The following is an 18541-nucleotide window of genomic DNA, read 5'->3' on the forward strand; positions in this document are numbered from 1 at the left end:
GTCTTACAGAAATAGTTTACACATACAGAGTTATTATAGGCCTCTCCCAGTATACCCAACAGCATTAACCAATCTAAATACTCAAAATATGCTAAAGTACGAAAATGATTTTCATCCTTATGTTTGGACAACCTAATGACTAGAAGGAATGAGTGAGAATCTATCAGTACCCTTGGGAAAAGAGAATTAACAAAAGTAGTAAAGAAAAATAGAGAATGGGCTAGCAAACAAGAAAAAATTGGCTAAAGCATAAACAGTGGAAAATACAGAATTATTTCTGCAACCACAAGTAGATCAAAACCTAACACGGGAATGGTTAAGGAGAGATGAACTTAAAGGTTATTGCAGTACAGGACAGAACTATGGATGTTCACAGCCTGCATAGATAAAAACCCAGTAAGCAGAAATGAAGATTCTATGAAACAGAATTGGGTGCAACATGCTGTCAGAAGTCCTGTATACAGGAAAGGCATAAGGTAGCATGGCTAATTACTGGAAACTATGTGACTATAACATTATTGTAGCAGAACAGCACTGGGATTAACAATCTCAGTAGAACTGTAGAGAATGAAGAAGTTGTGATCACCTAGAACATTTCCATTCTAACCAATAAAAAGCTTGATCCAAGAAAACCGGACATTGTGATAAAGAAGAAAAACAGAAGAATGGTAGGGTGATGAATGTGCCACTTCTAAGTGACTATTCCATAGACCATAAGGAGAGAGAAATTCCTTAAGTCCCAAATGATGCAGTAAAGACTACGAAACTGACAGCAAAATACAGAAATAGTTCCAGTTATATTGGGTGCCAAAGGCTTGATTAAAAGGAACTTCCAAGCACATCTTGATATGTTGCCTCTGCATTACATCCTATGAACTCCAGAAGAACCAAGTATTGAGGCAAGCACTAGCAGTAAATTTGAGAGACAGATTGTATCCAACATAATCTGGTTTATATGTGAGGTCTATTACTGCCACAGTGTATGCAAAATAAACCCATCTGGAGATACTAACCCCAGGAAAGTTTAATAGTAGCTAATGTCACCATGGTCTTAAAATAGTGGTGGTTTACATTTTTCAAGATAATAAGAGATGCATTCCACTGCCCAACTGGAAACAGTATGTTTTGTCACTACATTGCTAGAGCTATTGTGGTTAATAAAACACCCAACACTGGATGGACTTTCTAAGGTCTTCAGTCTGCTCCAGACAGAAGGCAGTAGCTCTTTTGCAGTTTCAGGTATAGAGCTGCTTCACCCTTATTGGCCTGTGGCCTAGGAAAAAAGTTGTAAGGACAATTGACTAAGGTCAAATTCCAACACCACCTTAAGCAGACCTTAGGATATATTTGAAGCATCTATCAGGATAAAATCTAATGTAAGATGAGTAAGTCACTATGGACTGAAGCTGAATTACACGGCCTACCGAAATGACTCATCAAGAATCATTTAGGTTATGTAAGACTCACTTTCAGTCATTTCAATTGTTCTCTGTAAACCGAAGTGCTTAGTGACTTTGTCTCTAGAACCTCCTCTAGAACAAGAGTTCAGAGCCTTAAAAGGGGCTTTCATCCACTGAATAAAATCCATGCTGATGCCCCATAACATAGCAGGAGGCTTCATGGGAGACTTCAATTGAAGGAAGTTCTGCATAAATCTGACAAGTTAAGACTACACAATAGGGTTTCCAATCACAAAGTTGGTTTTGAGATTGAACACCAAAACATGAAGATAATCTAGCAGATTTTCTGTAGAACAAGAAACAAAGTATGGTCTTGTTCTCTCAGCGAATGGCAAACCACCTCCCATTTGAGACCATAAGACCCCCCCCCCTAGTGCAGGGATGGCAAACTCCAGTCCTTGAGTGCCACAAACAGGCCAAGTTTTCAGGACATCCACAATGAATTTGCATGAACTGCCTCCAATGTATGCAAATCTATCTCATTTATTTATTTATTTATTTTTAATTTTTTTTATATACCGAGGTTCTTATAGAGACTACAAATCACTCCGGTTTACATATAACAATAAACTGCCCAACAAGATAAGGGGCTTTACACAGAACAGTGGCACATATGTAACAATATAACTGGATGACAATAAAACATAATGATAATAAATATTATAGATTAACATTGTAATTAATAAAATTGTGTAATATAATCTGTATAATTTAACTATTTAACTTGGATATAGTGACATATTAACCATGCCAGATGTAAATAAGATAAAATGAGTTTTTGAATTTTTGAACTTAGATATTGTAGTCCAGTTGCAGAGGAAAATATAAATAATAAAATAAGACGAATTTTTAGAACTCAAAGATTGTAGTCCATTTGCAGAGACCTGAAGGTAGGACTTGGTACGGTGACCTAAATTAGGGGATGCTTCTTATTTGGGAAGGCTTTCCGTCTTGGTAGGATTGAGAGACTGGGAAGGCTTGTTGGAAAAGAAGAGTCTTTAGTCTTTTTTTGAACTCTTGATGATTGGGTTCAAGTCTTAGATTTGGGGGGAGCATGTTCCACTGGTGGGGGCCTGCTAAGGATAGCGCTCTTTTGCTCAGTGATGATTTTACTTGTTGGGCATGCAGTGTTCCTTTGTAAGCGCTTCTGATTGGTCTAGAAGATGTGTACGGTTGGAGTTGAGAGCTTAACGTGATGGGAGCTATTTTGTTTGTCGCTTTGTGGATGATTGTGAGTACCTTATAGAGTATCCTTTGTTTAATGGGAAGCCAATGTAGGTTACTAAGGATTGGGGTGATGTGATCTTTTTTGTTAGTGCTTGTTAGAATTCTGGCAGCAGAATTCTGTACCATCTGTAATGGTTTGATCGTGTTGTTGGGAAGACCTAGTAGCAGGGAGTTGCAATAGTCGAGCTTAGATAATATAATGGATTGTAGTACTAGCCTGAAGTCGGAGAAGTAAAGGAGGGGTTTAAGTTTTTTGAGGACTTGCAGTTTGTAAAAGCAGTCCTTTGTGGTATTGTTTACGAACTTTTTTAGGTTAAGATGATTGTCAAGCCATGCTCCAAGGTCTCTGACGTCAGTTGAGAACATGTTATTAGCGTTTGGTAGAGAGAGGCTAGCAGAGATTGTGAGGGGATCTTGAGAGACAATGAGCATCTCGGTTTTATTGGCATTCAATACTAGGTTGAGGCTTGAGAGTAATTCCTTAATGGGTTGTAGGCATTCGTTCCAGTAAGTGATGGTTTTTTGAAGGGATTCTGTAATTGGGAGAATGATGTGAATGTCGTCTGCATAGAGGTAATGGGTAAGCTTGAGGTTTGAGAGTAGGTGGCAGAGAGGGAGGAGGTAGATATTGAATAGGGTGAGAGAAAGTGAGGATCCTTGCGGGACTCCTTGCTCTGTAAGGATTGGATGCGATTCTTTGTTGTTTATCCTTACTTTGTAGAATCTGTTGCTTAGGAAGGAGTGAAACCATCTGAGAGCTGTGCCTTTGATCCCTATATTAGCTAGTTGGTCTATAAGTGTAGTATGTTTTACCGTATCAAACGCCGCAGAAAGATCAAGTAGAACCAGCAGGTAAGATTGTTTTTTCTCGAGGTTCACGAGGATGGTATCAGTGAGCGATAATAAGAGAGATTCGGTGTTTAGTCGTTTTCGGAAGCCATATTGAGCCGGGGATAGAATGTTATTATCTTCCAGATATTCTGACAGTTGCTTGTTGACAATTTTTTCCATCAGTTTGGCGATGAGTGGTAAGTTTGCGATAGGTCGGAAGTTAGCTGGGTCTGATGGAGAAGCGTTTGGTTTCTTTAGTAATGGTTTCAGGATTGCCAATTTTAACTGATTAGGAACTAAGCCTTGAGACAGGGATGTGTTGATAATTTCTGCTATTGGTTTTGAGATGGTGTTTGGTATGGCAATGAGGAGATTTGTTGGTAATGGGTCTGATGGGTGTGAGGATGGTTTGAGTTTGAGTGTATTTTCAATCTCCAGTGAAGAAGTGAGTTCGAATGAGTCCAGGCTTGTGTTTTGTTGCGGCACTGTTGTAAGATGGTGTGTTAAAGTGGGGCTGTTGGATGTAATTGAATGGGTAATGTTAGTGATTTTTGTCTTGAAGTAGTTGGCTAGTTCGTTTGCTTTGTTGAGAGCTTGGTGGTCTGGGATAGTGGGCGGAGATGGTTTGGTTAAAGAGGAGACGTAAGAAAAAAGAGCCTTTGAGTCGAAAATGAAGTTGTGTATTTTTTTTGCGTAGAATTCTTTCTTTGTTCTAAGGATAGTATTCTTGTAGGTGTTGAGGTGGGATTTGTAGATGGTTTGTGTCGAAGTGGTTGAATTTTTTCTCCAGCTTTGTTCTTTTTTTCTAAGAGATTGTTTAAGGGATTTAAGTTCGGCTGTAAACCAAGGTTTTCTATTGTCTAATGTAGGTTGTATGGTTTTGGTTGTAGTTGGGCAGATTTTATCTGCAATTGTGTTGTTAATATTGATCCAAGAGGTGGTAGCAGTTGTTGCGTCTGTGAGGTCAAGTTGATTTAAAGCTTCGGACATCTTTTCACTGAGTATGTCTAGAGAGCAAGGTTTCCTGAATTGGATGGTGGATTTGGTAGTGATTTGAGGTGGTGGGTTGTTGATCCTAAGGGTTGTGTGGATGACTCTGTGGTCTGACCATGGAACTGGTAAGCAAGTGGGGTTGGTGTGAATGTTGAAGGGTTCGTTAATAAAGATGAGGTCCAAAGTGTGGCCTGCCTTGTGGGTAGGACTGTTGATAATTTGAGCGAAGCCCAAATGGTTGAGTAAGGAAAGGAAAGTTTGGCAGTTGATGGATTGTGGAGTAGCGTCTACATGTAAATTAAAGTCTCCGAGGATTATAGCAGGTTTGTCAGTGTTTATGTGTTTGGCTATAAGTTCGATCAGTGGGGAGGGATCCAGTTCTAAGGTACCTGGTGGGGCGTAGACTAAAGCTATTTGGATTTGATCCGATTTAAAGAGGGAGAATTCTAGTTTGGTGGAGGCATTGGTAAGTTGTAAGGTTATATTAAGACCTTTTTTTGCTGCAAGGAGGAGTCCCCCACCTCTTTTTTTGGGTCTGGGGACAGAAAATAAGTCATAAGATTGAATGGGCAGCTGATTTGTAAGTACAGTATCTGTGTGTTTTCAGCCATGTCTCTGTAATTGCACAGATATCTGGGTTGACTTCTATGAGATAGTCACTAAGGATGTCCATTTTTTTGGAAAGAGACTGAGCGTTGAATAGAGTTAAGGTAAATAAAGAGAGTCCTAGGATTTGTGTTATAGGTGATATCATTATTGGTAAAAGCCTTTGTTGTCGTGCGATGTGATGAATTGCAGGTTTTGTATGCTTTCTGAGATTGTGCCAGATTTTGGGTATGGTGCAGAGGTGCATTGTTGTGGTTCAGTTGGATGGGAGCAATGTTGCGATATTGAAGATGCTGCGCTAAATATTGGTGAGGCTGACTGAATGCTGGACTGAATGCTGAGTGAATGCTGGAAAGGGCTGACTGAATGCTGGAAAGGGCTGACTGAATGCTGGTGAGGCTGACTGAATGCTGGAGAGGCTGACTGAATGCTGGAGAGGCTGACTGAATGCTGGAGAGGCTGACTGAATGCTGGAGAGGCTGACTGAATGCTGGAGAGGCTGACTGAATGCTGGAGAGGCTGACTGAATGCTGGAAGAGGCTGGATGAATGCTGGAAGAGGCTGGATGAATGCTGGAGAGGCTGGATGAATGCTGGTGAGGCTGGATGAATGCTGGTGAGGCTGGATGAATGCTGGTGAGGCTGGAGGCTAGATGAATGCTGGATGAATGCTGAAGAGGCTGGAGGCTGGATGAATGCTGGAGAAGCAGGTATGTGTATGGGCCCTGAAGAATGAGGTCGCTGGACAAATGGTTGGATGAAGTTGATGTAGCGTGCTTCGGAAGTGTAGGCTGGGTTGTGTGGCCGAGTCGTTTAGCATAGGTGGTTTCTTGTTGTACTCAGGTTCACACGAAGGGGCACACAAAGGGGCAAGCCCCTTTGTCGTGCTCCTTCGGCGCGCGACGCTCGGCGCGCGACGCCTAGCTAGGTGGGATTTAAAGCTCTGCCGAGCTTTAACTGGATGGCTGGCTACTTTAATTTAGGGCGGGTCTTAGCGTGTTTCCCTGCTTTTATTAATTGTTTAGTTTGTCTTTTTATATATTTTCGTTGAGTTGTGTCCGCCGGATTGGGCCTCGGCGCGCGCGGCTGGCGTTGGGGTCCCCCGGGTGGGGAGGCCGAGCACTGACCTGACCTTCCCCCGGTGGGGCTCCGGCGCCGGTCGCGCAGGTCTTCGGTCGCCGCGTGGTGCAGGAGGAAAAGGAGGTAATGGCGCCTGCAGTCGTGATTTAAAGCCCTGTCGGGCTTTCTCTGGTTGGCTGGTAGGTTTTTTATTTGGGCGGGCCTTAGCGCTTTACCTCGTTGTGACCGCCGGATTGGGCCTCGGCGCGCGCGGCTGGCGTTGGGGTCCCCCGGGTGGGGAGGCCGAGCACTGACCCGACCTTCCCCCGGTGGGGCTCCGGCGCCAGTCGCGCAGGTCTTCGGTCGCCGCGTGGTGCAGGAGGAAAAGGAGGTAATGGCGCCTGCAGTCGTGATTTAAAGCCCTGTCGGGCTTTCTCTGGTTGGCTGGTAAGTTTTTTATTTGGGCGGGCCTTAGCGCTTTACCTCGTTGTGACCGCCGGATTGGGCCTCGGCGCGCGCGGCTGGCGTTGGGGTCCCCCGGGTGGGGAGGCCGAGCACTGACCTGACCTTCTCATGCATATTCATTGTGGATATCCTGAAAACCTGGCCTTTTTGTGGCATTCGAGGACTGGAGTTCGCCATCACTGCCCTAGTGGATTCCTTTCTAGAAGCTAGGAGTTGAGATATTTTATCTGAAAAATCAAGTAATCAAATTACATCCCTTCCAAAATTCAGGGCATGAGTGCTAGAGAGAATGTCGATCCATTCTCTCTGTTTTGCACGATTAAAGTTGCAGAAAATCCCAACCTGTTTGGTTTTGAGAGAAATAGTTCTTGCAGAATTTTATAACCCAACCTCAGCCAAAAAGCAGCCAAGTACCATTGATGCTTGGTCCTGAGAATCAGAGGATATTATATAGAAGACTTGTCTCACCAAGAATGGAGAAAACCTCTGCAGCGAGTCTGCCTTCTCATCACCACCTGGTGCAGAAGACTAGCAGAGGGTGGCCAACATGTGGCTCTTTCATGTGTAAAATGCAGCTCTTATCATCCTGTCTGCATGGCAACTGGACAGCACTGCAGAGGACAGGAAAGGAGAGGCTGGAGCCAGTTAGCTCCCTGCTCCAGCCCTACCCATTCTGTGCACCTTAATTTGGGGGCCTTCTGTTTTGCTGTCCTGAGGGGAAGGGTTAGAATGGACACCATTCCAGGATGAACAGATCACTGTGCTCCCAGGACTTGGAATTCAACTGAGAGCAGAAGGGGCAAATGGAGTAACTTGGAGCTCTACATAAATCAGAAAGATGTGTCAAGGGAAGGTGAGTGAAAGTTGAAAAGGAATTAGAGGAGAATGGGGTGAATACAGCTGGTAAATTCTTGGGGGGGGGGGGGGGGGGAAAGGAAGACAGTCAGAAGTAAATATTGGGGAGGTGAGGAATGTGAATGCTTGGGGGATGAGGCAGTGCAAGAGGAGATGAATACTTCTGAGGGAGTAATGTGAAAAAGGATGACTGTTGGGAGAGTTGAGGAAAGGGATGAATGTAGGTTCTCTCCATCTCACTGAAGTCACGAATGAAAACTGGTGTATGACACCAATTTTTAAGCTATGTGTTTTGCAGCAGGTGTGAGGGAACCAGAACTAGGGTGGGGGTATAAAGAGAGTAAGGGGAATGCCACGATAGAGGATTGCATGAGAGGGTGGGGGAAGTGAAATAGTATGGGGGGAATGGAGGGAGCACAAGAGAGCTAGGAATAGGAAGAAAGAAGGGAGTTGAAAGAACTGAAGAAAAGGAAGTAAGGGGGTATAAGAAAATCAGAGATGATGGGGAGGGAAATGAAAGAGCCAGAAGTGGTACTCGAAGTAAGTGGGGCAGACGGGGACAAATTCAGAGGTGGTGAAAGGGGGGGAGGGAGGATCACTGTCAGAAGTGATCATGGGGGAGAGAACGAGAGAAAGAGGTGTGATGGGGTATAAAGATGAGAGATAGAAATCATGATTGTGAGGGAGAAAAATTTAAGAGAGAAACAGATGATGGGGTAGGCTGGGAGTGTGAAAGGCAGGAGTAATGGCAGAGACTATTAGACAGGCTGATACAGAACGGTGCGCTCAGCTGAGCGCACCGTTTAACTGTGTGTTTTTGATGCGCTATTATTACACCTTATACTGTAAGGGGTAATAGCACGTGGAAAACGAGCGGCCAACCCCCGAAGCTAATAGCTCTCATCACATGCAAATGCATGTTGATGAGCCTATTAGTTAGTCACCCAAAATACAGAAAGCAAATGTTGCTTACCTGTAACAGGTGTTCTCACAGGACAGCAGGATGTTAGTCCTCACATATGGGTGACATCATCAGGATGGAGCCCAATCACGGAAAACTTCTGTCAAAGTTTCAAGAACTTTGACTGGCCCCTACTGGGCATGCCCAGCATGGCACTAGCCCTGCAGCCAGCAGGGGTCCCCCTTCAGTCTCATTTGATAGCTACAGCCAGTGCCGAAAAAATAAAAGAACAAAATGCTACGAACTGGGCAGCGGGCGGGTTTCGTGAGGACTAACATCCTGCTGTCCTGTGAGAACACCTGTTACAGGTAAGCAACATTTGCTTTCTCACAGGACAAGCAGGATGGTAGTCCTCACATATGGGTGAGTACCGACCTGAGGATGTCCGAAAATGCACCAAATATACCCAACGGCGTGCAACAGGCACAACAACTGGGGTGGAATTTGGTAGAGGGCATCCTGAACCCCACCGGGCAGGCGGAAGGGTGTTGGTACGTCACGTTGGAAATAGGTTACGCAGGACAGACTGGCCGAAGATGGAATCTTGTTTTCCGGCTTTTCCAAGCAATAGTGGGCTGCGAAGGTTTGGAGAGAGCTCCAGGTGGCAGCCCTGCAAATGTCAGGAAGAGGCACCGATCTTAGGTGTGCTACTGAAGTCGCCATGGCCCTCACAAAGTGTGCTTTAACATGGTCTTGAAAAGGAATGCCTGCTTGCTGATAGCAAAAAGATATGCAGTCCGTCAACCAGGAGGAGAGAGTCTGCTTACCCACAGGTTGCCCTAATTTATTGGGATGGAAAGTGACAAATAACTGAGTGCTCTTCCTGTGGGCAACTGTACAGTTGGTGCCCTGATTAACCAGTCGTCTAGATAGGGGTAGACGTGAACACCTTCTTTCCTGAGAAAGGCTGCGACAACTTCGAGACATTTGGTAAAGACTCGTGGTGCCGATGCTAGGCCAAACGGAAGCACGCGGTATTGATAGTGCTTTGGGCCTATTAAAAACCTGAGGTACTTGCAATGAGCTGGAGATATCACAATGTGTGTGTATGCGTCCTGGAGGTCCAGAGAGCAGAGCCAGTCTCCTCTTTGTAGAAGAGGTAAAAGCGAGCCCAAGGTTACCATCTTGAACTTTTCCCGCTGGAAGTACTTGTTGAGGGCACGTAGGTCCAGAATTGGACGAAGCCCCCTGGATTTTTTGGGGATACACAACAATGTATCAAAACAATTAAATAATTAAATGAACACTTCCCCCAAATTATCCAGATATTTCACATTTTATATCATCCAAGGTGGTTTGATCCTTCCATATCTTCTATTCCATGAAATTTGTGTGATATATATGTTATGTATTGTATTGGGTATGTATGTGGAGAATGAATGAGGTTTATATGGATAATGTATATTGTCTTATATTGTATTGTTGATAAACATTTTAAATGATCTTTTGATAAAAATTTGTTAAATTAAATCTTTACAAAATGTTATACACACAGGTTTGTGTTATATTGCCTATTCATATAAAAATATGCCATAGGAGCTATGTATTATCAGAATCAGTATTCTCAATATGAAATAAACTAAGATCTGCTGACCCATACTCATTCTCTCTCCCTCTGCAGCCACATCACTGGTTCTGTCCATGAGGAGAGAGGACAAGGCTCAAGTTATACATACCAGAGCCCAAATTAATACCAATTAAGATGAATAGCTGATAAGAGACGGCGTAACTGACAAACCTTGATGACGCCAGTGTCCAGATAGTGACGCACATTGATTTGTTTTCTAGTGACCAAAATCTGTTTTTGATCAACCAATTGTTCAGTATGAACCCTTAGTTTGTGTAAATAAGCTGTGACAACAGCTAGATACGTCATGAAAACTTGCAGGGCTATTAGAAGGCCAAGGGGCAGCATGTGGTACTGGAAGTGCTATGCTCTTATCACAAATCTGATACCTCCTCTGACTCGAGTGTACAGCTCCTAGAGATCCAGTAAACAAAGCTAGCTCCTCAGAGAAAGCAAAGTTGCTTATATGTAACAGGTGTTCCAAGACAGCAGGATGTTAGTCCTCACATGTGGGTGATGATATCAGACGGAGCCCGGCACAGAACACACTGAGCATGCCCAGCATGTCACTATCTACGCGGGATCTCATCAGTCTTGTAAGTAGATTACAATAAAAATAAAATAAACTATGGGAACCTAACTCCGCGGGGTGGTGGATGGGTTTCCTGAGGACTAACATCCTGCTGTCCTAGGAGAACACCTATTAAAGGTAAGCAACTTTGCTTTCTCCTAGGACAAGCAGGATGGGAGTCCTCACATGTGGGTGAATCCCTAGTTGCAGGCTGGCCCCGAAAAAGAATGGGACCAAACACCAAACAGGTGCTAACGAGCATAACAATAGAGATGCTGTTGGTAACAGCGGGGACAGTCTGAACCCAAACCAGGTGCTTGAGGTCAGAAGAGTTGGGTTCACAGCTGAAAGAGGTTCTTGAAGAAAGACTGGCCGAATCTGCTATCCCAGCAGCCATCCCTGTCCAGACAATAATGAGCTGCGAAGGTGTGGAAAGAACTCCATGTTGCAGCTTTGCAGATCTCCTCCACTGGAACCGCACACAGGTGAGTCACAGAAGTCGCCATGACGGAATGAGCTGTGACTTGGCTCCCCCTCAGTTGCAAACCTACCTGGACTCTTAATAGGCTGGGTGTGGCTGTAGCTAAGCAGACTCTCTCCACCTGGCCAGTGTTAAAATTTATGACATCTGGTGATTGGTAGTGATATATGAGGACTTATTTGGTAGTGTGGATATAGTGATCATTCACTGCTATACATGGGAACCCTTCCCCCCCCCCCCAAAAAACACCCCCCATCCCAACCCTTTAAATTAATTAACAACCCCCACCCTCCTGACCCACCTCCAAGACCTGCCGACTTAATTTACTACAACCCCCCCACCCTCCTGACCCCCCCAAGACCTGCCGACAATTTACTACAACCCCCCACCATCCTGACCCCCCCAAGACCTGCCAAACGTCCCTGGTGGTCCAGCGGGGGTCCAGGAGCGGTCCGGGAACGATCTCCTCGGCTTCGGCCGTCGGCTGCCAGTAATCAAAATGGTGCCGACGGCCCTTTGCCCTCTCCATGTCACTGAGACCGACCAATAGCAGCGGTCGGTCCCAGTGACGTAGTGAGGGCAAAGGGCCGTCGGCGCCATTTTGATTACTGGCAGCCGACGGCCGAAGCCGAGGAGATCGTTCCCGGACCGCTCCTGGACCCCCGCTGGACCACCAGGGACGTTTGGCAGGTCTTGGGGGGGTCAGGAGGGTGGGGGGTTGTAGTAAATTAAGTCGGCATTAATTTAAAGGGTTGGGATGGGGGTTTTTGCTCTATCTCCTTTTTAAAGGTGGAGCCCAGGGGCAGACTGGCCTATCGGGGGATCGGGCTTCCCCTGGTGGGCTGTCGCTCCCATCACGTGATTTTTTTTTGTTTTAACTTCCCGGCCAAAGACAAGAAGAGGGTCTGCTGGCGCTGCAACCTGAAGAGAAACCTGCGGGGTCACGGCAGAGCCATCCTGCCACAGCCGGAAGACAGCCATGAGGGCAAAGGACCGTCGGTGCCACCAGAGCCCAAGCAGAAGGGGTCATGGGCCACCGCTGGAGCCCAAGCCAGTGGCGGTCAAAGAAAAGGAAAGGAGGCCGGGCAACGCGAGAGCCCAGGTTGGTGGTGGTGGAAGAATGGGATAAGGGCCGGCAGCAGTGTTAGTGGAGGCTGGCAACTGCGGCTGGGCCTTTTCTTCTTCCTGCACCTGCCCCCCTGGCCCGGAACAGGAAGTGACGTTCAGTGGGGTGTGTGGTAAGAAGAAAGAGCCATGCCGCATGAAAAAAATAGCGGCGGCAGCCCCGAGCAGTAGCGTGGGCCCAAAGCAAAATTAGAAGCAGCCAGAAATCGGCACAGGAGACAGCAGAATTAGCCTCCTGTGGTCGATGGGATTCTTCTTTCTTGGCATGCAGGGGCTGGAGAAGGAGGCTGCATTTGTGCTCGGGGGGGGGGGGGGGGGTGTGCAGGAAATGAGAGAGAGAAAGCCAGCCAGCCAGTCTGTGAGAGCATGTGTGTGATTGAAAGAAACTGGTCAGAGGTGGTATGTGTGTCTGTGAGAGAGAAAGTGATTATGGGAATGAGAAGTCTGTGCATGTGGCGAGAGCTAGCATAGGAGTAAGAAACCTAGGTGTGTGTGAGACACAGCATGGCAGTGAGAAGTCTGTATATGTATAATAGAACATGGCAGTGAGAAGTCTGTATTTGTGTGTGTGTATGTAAGAGAAAGACTGGTCGGGAAGGTGACGTGTGTGTGTGTGCGCGCGCGCGCGTCCGCCCGTCCTGGGAGTATGTTAGGGCTGTTTTGTGTATGTGACCGAGGTGAGGTATTTCACTATATCGGTCTTATTTGTTTTATTGTCTCAAGAGCACATGCATTAGTGATAAACTGATGTCTTTTCATAGGTAGGGCTATTGAGCCTGCTTGGAGTTTGTGTTGCTGTTACTGAGATGACACTAGAACCAGAATATATTTTTGTAAGGTGAGTTGTACAGGGAATGTCAATTCTGCTTTACATCCATATTTGTGGGTCAGGGGGGTTCATGTGGATGCAAACTGTACTTTTACATTTAGCCCTATGATGGTCATGTGTTCAGTGTGTCACGCATGTAAGAACCATGTGTCAGATGTGTCCCGACAGAAAAAAAGGTTGAGAACCATTGTGCTAGAGAACAACTAATTTGTGACAATCTCAAGGTGACTGTAATAAAAAATTCCCAGGTATGGAGAACCAGGGATTTTTTCTATCCTTATTAGTTTTAATTATTGAATATTATTTGATGTCTGCTCTTTTTGAAATATTTTATTGGTGTTATATACAAATTTTTGAAAATTTCCCTGAGTTAAATTACTGGAGGTTCTATTTATCAGCAGTTTTGAAATATATATTTTTAGTATGATTTTCCTATTGTGATGTTTTATAGTTCTTGATTTTATTGTTTGATGTTCCATTGCTGCATTACATAGTAACTTATTGTGATTTCCAGTTCAGTTTGTCTGTGCATTTCTGTGTATATTTTATGGTCCCTTTTATTCTGTATTTGGTGACTCACCAAACTGTATGTGTAATTGGGTACCCATGGGCCAGTATGGAGAAAAATCTCCCAGGCCATTATTTTCCCACAATCCGCCCCTGGTGGAGCCCATCCCTTTGGAAGAAACTCCCCCTTCCCCAAAAGGTTCCCCAGTTCCTTACAAAACTGAATCTGTCCTTAGCCTTTTTGAGATGAGATCTCCAAAACTCAATGAAGTACACTAGCAGGCTGATGCAATACCGATGCACTAAAAAACTGGATGCACTTTTCTTCTTTTTTTTTTTTTAAACGCGCACACAATCTTCTCTTCTGGGCACTTGATGCAGTAGACAAATGAGCCACCGTACTAAAAAGGACACGCTAGGGATAAATTGTGCGTCCTAGCGCGTCCATGGCATCAGGTACCCAGGAGAATTAGCTGTACACGGGTTAGGGAAACAGATGCTCAATTTTACGAGAGCCCATTTTCTTAACCTTTGCACAAACAAGGCACTGTATGCTGTTTCAAAAGTATCACAGGTTAATTGGACCAGATGCTTTCTCAGAGTTCATCAAAGAAAATCTCCTTCCATTTCTTCAGGGAGTTCCTCAGAAAATGTATTTGCACCTTCCAGAATGGAGTGCAAACATTTGACAGGATGCTTTGAGGAACGCAACATAATATTATGTAAGAATGTCCTCCTGAAAAGATCCAAGGTCTGAGTCACATGGTTAGAGCACTCAATGAGCTTTCAACTTCTTGACCTTTTTGAGTGAAGATTCAAAACACCACAGATTAGTATAGCAGTTGGGGCCTGATGAATCATGGAGCAGGCTGGACATGGTATGTGGTATCCACAAAATGTGGGGTTTCCCAGATTTTTTTGTAAAAGCTGAAGGAAATGGTGAACCAGCATGGCTACCATCCCCTTTCAGACATTAAGTACCTTGAGAAAGCCAAATAAGTGTGCTCTGGGTTCATCCTCTACCTCTAAAATTAATGGAGATGGTCTAAGTTATTCTCTGAAGAAATGTTGGGAAGGAGAAGTCTTTTAGAGGAGATAACCTCCTAGTCTGAAAAGAGTGTTTTGAGGAGAGAACAGGAGAATCTTCAGAACTTGAATCTTCAGATCCAGGAGTGTAATACCAAGATTGTTTAGACCTGGAAACCTAATTTAGAAGTGGATTCAAAATCCTGAACTGGTACCAACTCTACATTCATTGTCTTCAAGGGTCTTACGAGATGACTTTTGCCACCGAGACTAAGTATCACTGAACAACTGGCACGATTTCTCTCTTTGAAGCCATTTGGCTTCAACTCTGTGCAGACAGTGCTGAGGTCAAGTCTTGGGGCCAAAAAACAATCTTCAGTGCCAGGTTTCAAGGCCTTGCTCTCTTGGCTTGGCAGCTGGTGTCAATGTGCTTTGTGTTTACAGACAAACCTGTTGCCTCAGAGACCTTGGAGATTTTTCTTTCCAACTCTCTCTCAAAAACTTATGAGGCGAACACCCAAGTATACTCAGGAGAGCAGAGGTCCCTCTGGGTAACCAAGAGTGATAGTGGATGACTGAACCTTTGGAGGCTGTCATGACTTTGAGGGGGACAAACTATTCTCTTGGCATGGCCGCCTGGGAGATGGCAAAGACTGAGAATTAATCCTATACTTTGAAGTATGTCTGTTTGCTCAGCATTGTGGCTCCTTGGATCTGAACTTGAACCCAATGAACCCTTCTCAGGTGAAGTGATACAAATGGGACAGCTCCCTACTTTTGAACTTATGCTTCTGCTTTGGCAGTGAAGCGAGTCTCTTAGTGCCAAAGCATCTGGAGCAGTTAGTGCAGCTCATGTGTCCTTAGACGTCAGTGCCTTCCATGCAGATGGATTGGACTTCTCTCTAGCAGCATCCAACATTTTCAATTGCTGGAGCTTGATGGCTTGAGTGCCATTTGAGCAAATGCCACATGCAAGGACATCAATGCAATAGCCCCAAAACATATGCAAACCTCATGATCCATGAGAGATATCTTGAAGATGCAGTAGGAATATTTGAACCAGCTAGACTTCTTTGCCATGGTGAGGAAAATGGATGAGATGAATTTAAAATCTGTGTTAAAAAACAAAGAGCAGTGCTCTGATGTAGAGAATAAAATATTTTGATATAGACAGCCTTAGACAAAAAAGAAAAGAAAACTTGACAAGTGCCATTAAACCTAACTTGGGAACTAAAGGGACAGATTTAGATAGGGGACCAATGTGATTGGCAAAAACATGAAAATAGTGAGAAACTGCTGAAAAGGAAAAGTAGTTCCATTGAGGAAGAAACAGCAGACATGTTTGCAGACAAAAACAAACTGGTGGGATATGCATGCTTAGTCTTTTGGGCTCTTTTAGACATTTGTGAACACGCTTTCAAGTCCACACTGACAGATATCATCATCCACTTGGTGTGTCTGATCATCCTGCTGGTCCCTCAGAGAACTATAGTAGCCAGTTCTTTTATAAAATAGGTATTGCATACACAGCACCAGAAGTAGCTTTCCCAGTTACTTGTCGGCAGGCTCAGCACTGCTATGACCAGATAACCTCAGAAATAACTATTCAGTTTTTATGCATATTCAACTGATAAGACCACCCAAAAGATGCCAAACGTCAAGGTAGCTTTGGTCATATTCATTGGTAAGTCAACCAGTTCATACCACTTTAAATGATTTAGATTTCGAAAGTAAGTAAATGTTGCATTACAAAAATAACAAGTGTAATTAGAGTTTGGACTTTAGTAAAGCTGATGCAGTAAATGTGCTTTCAAGATCATACAGATCCCTAATTTCTGAAGGTGGCAGCTGTTTGGTCTGGAAAACCGATAGGATGTTTGGTCTGGAAAACCGATAGGATGTTTGGTCTGGAAAACAGATAGGATGTTTGGTCTGGAAAACAGATAGGATGTTTGGTCTGGAAAACAGATAGGATGTTTGGTCTGGAAAACAGATAGGATGTTCCCAACGACTGTCGGTATATAAAAAATGTTAAATAAATAAAAAACCTTATGTACTACATTACCTTTTTTGCAGATACTTTAACTCTTACTTATAAAAAGAAAATCATTAATACTGTTTGGGGTACATTCAGACCTCATAAATCAAAAGTGGTGCAATTCTAGGGTCTTTCTGGACCCTGACCCAAATACCCAATAGTACAGAGTAACTAAAAAAATATTTTAACATTAATGAAACTTATTTAGTTAAAAATAACCCATTTCCTATGAAACTTTTTTTTTTTTAATAAACTGAGGAAAAAACTTTTCAATGACTCAGAAAATATTAAATAAGACATCTCAACCTTAACTTTTTTTTTCAGTGAACAAATCAGAACACATTATGATAAGTTATGTGCTCTCTATGCACAAACCTCCTGTAATCCTCTTATCTTCAAGATTTGTAGTCTGCTACTCTGAGAACCCAAGACAAATTTCATTGGAATACTGAATGTATTGCAAGTTAATCCAATTAGGTAAGGATACAGATGGATTCCCTGCAAGGATCTGTTTGAACCACATCAAGTTTTCAAACACAGAAGCCACACTATTTGTAGCAATTACATGAGACCTGGAGGTATTGTACTGAGAAGTCAGACAAATACCTAAAAGGATAACTTTTTAGAAACAAAATCAAACAATTTAGTCACCTTTTAGGCCTCTGTGGAGTTAGAATCTCTCTTATAATTTATTTATTTATTTATTTCCGATTTTTTTTTTTTTATATATATATACCGATGTTCATTTCAAAAAGAGATATCACATCGGTTTACAATAAGGTACAATAGGTAATTCACTATCCCCTAAAAGGGCTTACAATCTAAAATTTTTGTACCTGAGGCTAAGAGATTACAAAAATAAAATCATCAAAATCAAAGTTCTTAACAATTAAGCAAAAGGTATAACAAGGAGCATATTAAACAAATAACACAAAGGGTTGCAGTTAGGGTTAATAAGTATCTCAACCTATTAAGAATCCAGTTTTTCCAGGACCAAAACTACTAGAACTGCAGTACACATAATTATATTGAATTTCATATGTTAGAAAATTGTTTCACTACATCGTTTTTGGGATAATGTGTTTGGAGAGGAAAAAAATATAAAAATTCTTGACCATAAGCTATTTCACAAATACTAATCTATGACACATCCACATGTAATACAAACCTGAAGTGCAGCTATTAAACACACAGTTTTATGAGTTACCTACTAAGGGACATAAGCATTAAAGGCATAGACCTCACAAAGTTTAAATCCTTCTTGGAAAACAGATTTCAATCAGTTGCATGAGTCAAATGTCTTTCTCATCAAAAGACCTCACCCAAGGAGCACCCCAGGGTTTGGTGCTCTCTCAAATCCTATTCAGCATATACATTCACCCAATCTCTATAACCTCAACCAGTCCTTCAATACTGAATACCACCATTTTACTCATGACATCCAACTATATACGAAAATAGGCCCAGACCAAACCTCTTCAGTAATTAATCTCAACAACCACAAACTAAACCGCACTAAATACAAACTCCTCTAGCTAAGCCAACAAAATCATCCCTTAATGATGTTTCCTTCCCTCTCAGGAATCTCCTTACCACCCAAAGACTCAGTAAGGAGCCTTGGGGTTCATCTACACCACAACCTTACCATAGAGACCCACATTTCATAGGTGGTGAGAACCTCCATGTACCTACACTAGATTTGACATCCGCATAACTTTGAGAAACACAACATTACTACCATTATACATGCATTAATTGCTAGTCATGTGAAATATTGTAATTCTTTATGCCAGCTTTTCACAGTACAACAAACACCTCCAATTCATACAGCCCACGGCCATCAGAATTTTGGTCAAGGCAAAAACAGATTACGTAAATCTGATCCTCAAACTGTACTGGCTCCCGATCAAACACAGGATACTATTCAAAACTCTGCCTAGA

The 18541-nt window shown here is 43.4% G+C and overlaps 1 protein-coding gene across 5 annotated transcripts in view; it reads right to left on the reverse strand.

The window, feature by feature from the left end:
* Nucleotides 1–18541, reverse strand: part of STRN (striatin) — a 533408-nt gene that overhangs the window by 54495 nt on the left and 460372 nt on the right. The window lies entirely within an intron of this gene.

This window comes from Rhinatrema bivittatum, chromosome 3 (assembly GCF_901001135.1).
Source record: "Rhinatrema bivittatum chromosome 3, aRhiBiv1.1, whole genome shotgun sequence".
Taxonomy (NCBI): domain Eukaryota; kingdom Metazoa; phylum Chordata; class Amphibia; order Gymnophiona; family Rhinatrematidae; genus Rhinatrema; species Rhinatrema bivittatum.